Raw genomic sequence first — 6,000 nt, 5'->3', positions numbered from 1 at the left:
TCTAGTGTCCTAGCACTAACTACATGATTACTGAGTCCGTTCCACTCGTCTACCACTCTATTTGAGAACCAATTTCTTCCTATCTCCTTCCTAAACCTAAATTTTTCAAGCTTGAACCCGTTATTTCTTGTTCTACCCTGGTTGCTGATCCTAAGAATTTTGCTTACATCTCCCTTGTTATAACCCTTATACCACTTAAAGACTTCTATCAGGTCCCCTCTTAACCTACGTCTCTCTAAAGAATGTAAATTCAACAGATTCAACCTCGCCTCGTAAGGAATACTCCTCATCCCCTGTATCCTTTTAGTCATTCTCCTCTGTACTGATTCTAATAGACCTATATCTTTCCTGTAATGTGGGGACCAGAACTGCACAGCGTAGTCTAGATGAGGTCTGACCAGCGCCAAGTATAACTTTAATATTACTCCCGGCCTTCTACTTTTAACACTCCTAAAAATGAATCCTAGTACCCTATTTGCCTTGTTTCTGGCTTCTATGCATTGCTTCCCTAGACGGAGTTCAGAGCTAACTATAACTCCTAAATCTTTCTCGTACCCTGTACCTACCAGAGTTTGGTTGTCTAATGTGTACCTATTGTGTGGGTTTCCTCTACCTACGCTAAGCACTTTGCATTTATTGATATTAAATTGCATTTGCCATCTATCCGTCCATTCATTCATTCTATCTAAGTCTGCCTGCAAGGCGATGGCATCCGATTCTGACCTAATTAATCTACCTATCCTTGTGTCATCCGCAAATTTACTAACATCACTACTAATTCCACTATCCAAGTCATTGATATACATTAGAAATAATAATGGCCCTAATACTGATCCCTGTGGCACCCCACTAATTACATGACCCCACTCGGATTTCGAGCCATTTATTACCACTCTCTGTTGCCTGTCATTAAGCCATGACCCTATCCAGCCTAACACCTTCCCATCTATCCCGTGTGCCCTAACCTTTCTCAGGAGCCTTTGATGGGGTACCTTGTCAAATGCTTTACTAAAGTCCAGATATAAGATATCATAACTATCACCATTATCTACTGCCTCGTACACCCTACTGTAAAAACTTAACAAGTTTGTCAGGCAAGACTTCCCCTTCGTGAAGCCATGCTGTGACTGATTTATCAAGTTATGTTTGTCTAAATGTTCCCTAATGTTCCTCGCTATTATTGACTCTAACATTTTACCTACAACTGAAGTAAAGACCCAAGGATAGGTGCATTGTTGAAAGGGTGAGGATAAGTGAAGCCAGAGCTTTAGTGGCTGATGTTACACTGTAAGATTTGGCGGAATAGATTATAAGTGGGTAGGTATATATATATATATATATATATATATATATATATATATATATATATATATATATATATATATATATATATATATATATATATATATATATATATATATATATATATATATATATATATAAAGTGAAGCCAGAGCTTTAGTGGCTAATGTTACACTATAAGATTCGGTGGAATAGAGTATAGGTGGGTAGTTATGTGTATATATATATATATATATATATATATATATATATATATATATATATATATATATATATATATATATATATATATATATATATATATATATATAAGGAACTTACCTTGGCGTTATGATATTTACGTGATGTGCTAGAAGTGACCGGTCGCTCAAAGCTTCTCCAGAATATCAAGGCCAGAATACTGAACAGGTCTGCCGTGAAAAACCCCGATTCTTTGTAGGGTGGGGTGCGATAGTTGCCAGATGCCTAGGGGCTAGCTTCGGGGTGCCACATGTTACCAGCAGGAAGGCACCTTAAATTTAAATTCCTCCAAGATGTGATAATTACGAGTATATCACTCTTGCAACTAAGTCAGCGTAGATAGAGGAACAACACATAGTAGGTACACAATAAACAATGAAGCTGTGGTAGGTTCAGGGTATGAAAAAGGTTTAACAGTTATAGTTAACTCTGAACTCCGTCTAAGACTGCAATCCATAGACTCCAGAAAAAAGGGTAAATAGGGTATTAGGATTAATATTTAGGAGTGTTAAAAGTAGAAGTCCCGAAGTAATATTAATGTTATATTCGGCATTGGTCAGACCTCAACTAGACAACGCTGTGCAGTTCTGGTCCCCATATTACAGGAAAAATAAGTACAAAGGAAAATGACTAAAAGGATACAGGGGATGAGGGGTATTCCTAACGAAACGAGAATGAAGCTGTTAAATTTATATTCCTTAGGGAGACATAGGTTAAGAGGGGACCTGATAAAAGTCTTTAAGTGGTATAAAGGTTATAAGAAGGGAGACGTATGCAAAATTCCTAGGATTAGTAACCAGGATAGAACAAGAAATAAAGGATTCAAGCTTGAAAAATTTAGGTTTAAAAAAGAGATAGGAATGAAATGGTTCTCAAATAGAGTGATAGATAAATGGAATGAACTCGGTGATCAAGTTCTTAGTGCTGAGTCATTAGGGAGCTTTAAGAGAAGATTAGACAAATTTATGAATGGGGATGATAGGTGGAAATATGTAAGTACACTTCATACAGGAGTTGCCACGTGTAGGCCTGATGGCTTCTTGCATCTTCCCTTATTTCTTATGTTCTTATGTAATAAATAGGAGCTGAGATAAATTCCCAACTGAGACTTTAAATGCTATATAATTATTATTATGTATTAGGATTATAATAGGATTATAATTAGGTTGACATGAACAAAATCCTCACGGTCATTAATCAGGATAGGACAAGAAATAACGTGTTAAAGTTTGGTAAAGCCTTATTAAGAAAAAAAAGTAGGAATCGGTTCTCAAATAAAGCAGTAGATGAATGAAAAGACTCAGTAATTACGTTAATAGTACTGATTCATTAGGGACTTCAAAACAACATTAAATAATACATTCATTGATAAGGATGATACGTGGAAGTAAGTAGGTATGTTTTATGTAGCGACTGTCACGTAAAGGCCTCATGGTTTCTTGCAGCTTCTATTGTTTCCGTATGTTCTTCAGTTCTTATTCTGTTCTTTACATATAAAACTGCAGCGCGTGTTTTCTAATTAGTGTCTAAATGATAATAATTAATCATTCTTTTTTACAGCTCTACTGACAGAAAACTGGAATCTATCCAGGATGATGCTGAGCTATGATGACATGACGTCTTTCTCTACCCACCAATGAATTTTATGTGTTATCTTGTTCTTCAGAGCTGTTACTTGCTCTTATTTATGTGCAATAGAGACCTTGCATCAGTTGTGAAGGAAAGTTTGTTTTCCTTCTTTACTTCATTAATGACTCATAGCACTTTACTGAAAATAAACTCAAGCATATAATTGCATATCACTGACGAATTAAAGTTTCACTTGTTTCACTGTATGATGGAGCAAGTTCAGCCATGAGACTTACGAATCCGATGACCACACAGTTCTGACCTCACACGGGCAGGACGGGTGACCTTTGGCGCTCTCGGGCAGCCTCGGCCAGCTTGTTGGCCTTCCCCGCCCCTAGTGATAGCGACCTCAGTTTTTTTTTCTGTTTTCAACTTTTAGCTTTTAGTTTTAGGCTCGCCCTGGTGGGATTGTTGTACCTGTGAACACATTTAGCGAGTGCGTGTTGACACATAAAGAATAATGTGTGCTCCAGTGCAAACGTACGAACGCAACTACCTCCTGCGTCGCAGGCGAGGATCAGGTTATCCGCCGCCCAACGTGATAAAGTGCCTTAAGACCCTGAAACTATTTCGGAACCGCGGGTCGAAGGGAGGGAAACATGTGCGTCCCATCAAGGTTGTGACCTCCAGTGCCAGAGTAGACCGCAGGGCGGGGAAGAAGGAATACAAGCACATTCAAGTACCTCAAGTGTGGTACAGTCTCCCCTCCCTCCTCTTATTCAATGCGACATCTCTAGCCAACAAGATGGACGAGTTAATTGTGACGGTGAGTTCTACTTGTGCAGACATTGTGGCGGTTACTGAGGCGTGGCAGATTGTTCCTGAGGTGTGCACAATGCAGGACTACCAGCTCTACCATCACCTGCGGTCAGGACGCATGGTGGGGGGGGAGTGGCCGTTTTCTGCCGCTCTACCCTCAGCCCCTCACACCTCCCTGTCGATATTCCAGCCGGTTTAGAGGCCCTGTGGGTGAGAGTCACGCCCCCCTGCCATCCCACCAACACGGCCTTCATCATCGTGTGCGTCGTGTACCACCCCCCACGAGCCACCACAGCACAGTTACTCTGGAGCGATTCTGGAGCGACTGCAGACGTGGACGGAGGAGAGCAGGATGACCATCAACCACAGCAAAACTGTGGTGATGCATTTCTGTACCTCCTCTGTATCAGTGCCCCCTCCCCAGCTCTCAGTGGGCCCTCACCCCATCCAGGTGGTCCGATGTGCCAAGCTCCTCGGAGTCACGGTGGACGACCAGCTGACCTGGAAACAGCATGTCGCCAGCACCATAAGATCAGCTACCTACAGGCTGTACATGCTGCGCATACTAAGGTCGCTCGGGACGCCGACAGATGAGTTAAGGGGGGTGTACCTTACCTTCATCCTCCCCAAACTCATGTACGCCTCCCCAGCATGCTGCCGCCTGACGCGCATCGCCCGTGCCACCAGACACCACAACAAGATAACGCCCCTAAAGGCGCCGCGCACGGACTGGTACAGACTCAGTGCGATTCCCACCATGGTGCGAGCCATCAATCAATAGTCCCTTCTAGATTAGACTTATCTTTAGGATTAATGTATGTATTTCCCCACCCCCTATGTACATTTTCAGTTTGTTAACTGCCTAAATAATAAACCGTTTATTATTATTATTATTATCATTATTATTACCTCAACGTGACTGAAGGGTAAATCATCAATGTCTAACTGTAGTCGCCAGCTGCGCCACCTCAGAAGGTCCTGTGAAGTTGGTGGCGAGAGACTAATACGAAGCATGTGTAATACTAAGGAAAGAGTAGAAATTAAGGAAGCTGCATTCATTATAGTAGTTAATTGCAGTATGTAGTGAAGTTGTGTGAGAGGAACTAGCTTAGCCGTAGAGAGGTAGTGAGGTTTTTTTTTTTTTTATGTAGGAAGGACACTGGCCAAGGGCAACAAAAATACAATAAAAAAAATGTCCACTGAAATCCCAGTTCCATAAAAGGATAAAAGCAATCGTCAAAAATTGATGAATAAGTGTCTTGAAACCTCCCTCTTGAAGGAATTCAAGTCATAGGAAGATGGAAATACAGAAGCAGGCAGGGATTTCCAGAGTTTACCAGAGAAAGGGATGAATGATTGAGAATACTGGTTAACTCTTGCGTTAGAGAGGTGGACAGAATAGGGGTGAGAGAAAGAAGAAAGTCTTGTGCAGCGAGGCCGCAGGAGGAGGGGAGATATGCAGTTAGCGAGATCAGAAGGGCAGTTAGCATGAAAATAGCGGTAGAAGACAGCTAGAGATGCAACATTGCAGCGGTGAGAGAGAGGCTGAAGACAGTCAGTTAGAGGAGAGGAGTTGATGAGACGAAAAGCTTTTGATTCAACCCTGTCTAGAAGAGCAGTATGAGTGGAACCCCCCCCTTATGTGAAGCATACTCCATACATGGACGGATAAGGCCCTTGTACAGAGTTAGCAGCTGGGGGGGTAAGAAAAACTGGCGGAGACATCTCAGAACGCCTAATTTTATAGAAGCTGTTTTAACTAGAGATGAATTGTGAAGTTTCCAGTTCAGATTATAAGTAAAGGACAGACCGAGGATGTTCAATGTAGAAGAGAGGAACAGTTGAGTGTAGTTAAAGAAGAGGGGATAGTTGTCTAGGAGGTTATGTCGAGTTGATAGATGGAGGAATTGAGTTTCTGAGGCATTGAACAATACCAAGTTTGCTCTGCCCCAATCAGAAATTTTAGAAAGATCTGAAGTCAAGCGTTCTGTGGCTTCCCTGCGTGATATGTTTACCTCCTGAAGGGTTGGACGTCTATGAAAAGACGTGGAAAAGTGCAGAGTGGTATCA

The 6,000-nt window shown here is 41.5% G+C and overlaps 1 protein-coding gene across 7 annotated transcripts in view; it reads right to left on the bottom strand.

Annotated features, from left to right (window-relative positions):
• LOC135113231 (carboxylic ester hydrolase-like) overlaps positions 1 to 6,000 on the bottom strand; it is a 137,824-nt gene that overhangs the window by 76,232 nt on the left and 55,592 nt on the right. The window contains exon 1 of one of the 7 annotated variants that reach the window (XM_064028406.1): positions 1,624 to 1,876. The exons of 5 other annotated variants lie outside the window; for them this stretch is intronic. The gene's annotated coding sequence lies outside the window, so the exon portion shown is untranslated. Of the gene's footprint in view, positions 1 to 1,623; positions 1,877 to 6,000 lie in introns of those variants that run through there. One more of the 7 variants, XM_064028407.1, reaches the window with a different exon arrangement.

The sequence above is a fragment of the Scylla paramamosain genome, chromosome 25 (assembly GCF_035594125.1).
Source record: "Scylla paramamosain isolate STU-SP2022 chromosome 25, ASM3559412v1, whole genome shotgun sequence".
NCBI classification, from domain to species: Eukaryota; Metazoa; Arthropoda; class Malacostraca; order Decapoda; family Portunidae; genus Scylla; species Scylla paramamosain.
Note: the sequence above shows the minus strand (reverse complement) of the source record. Positions and strands in the feature narration are given on the sequence as shown.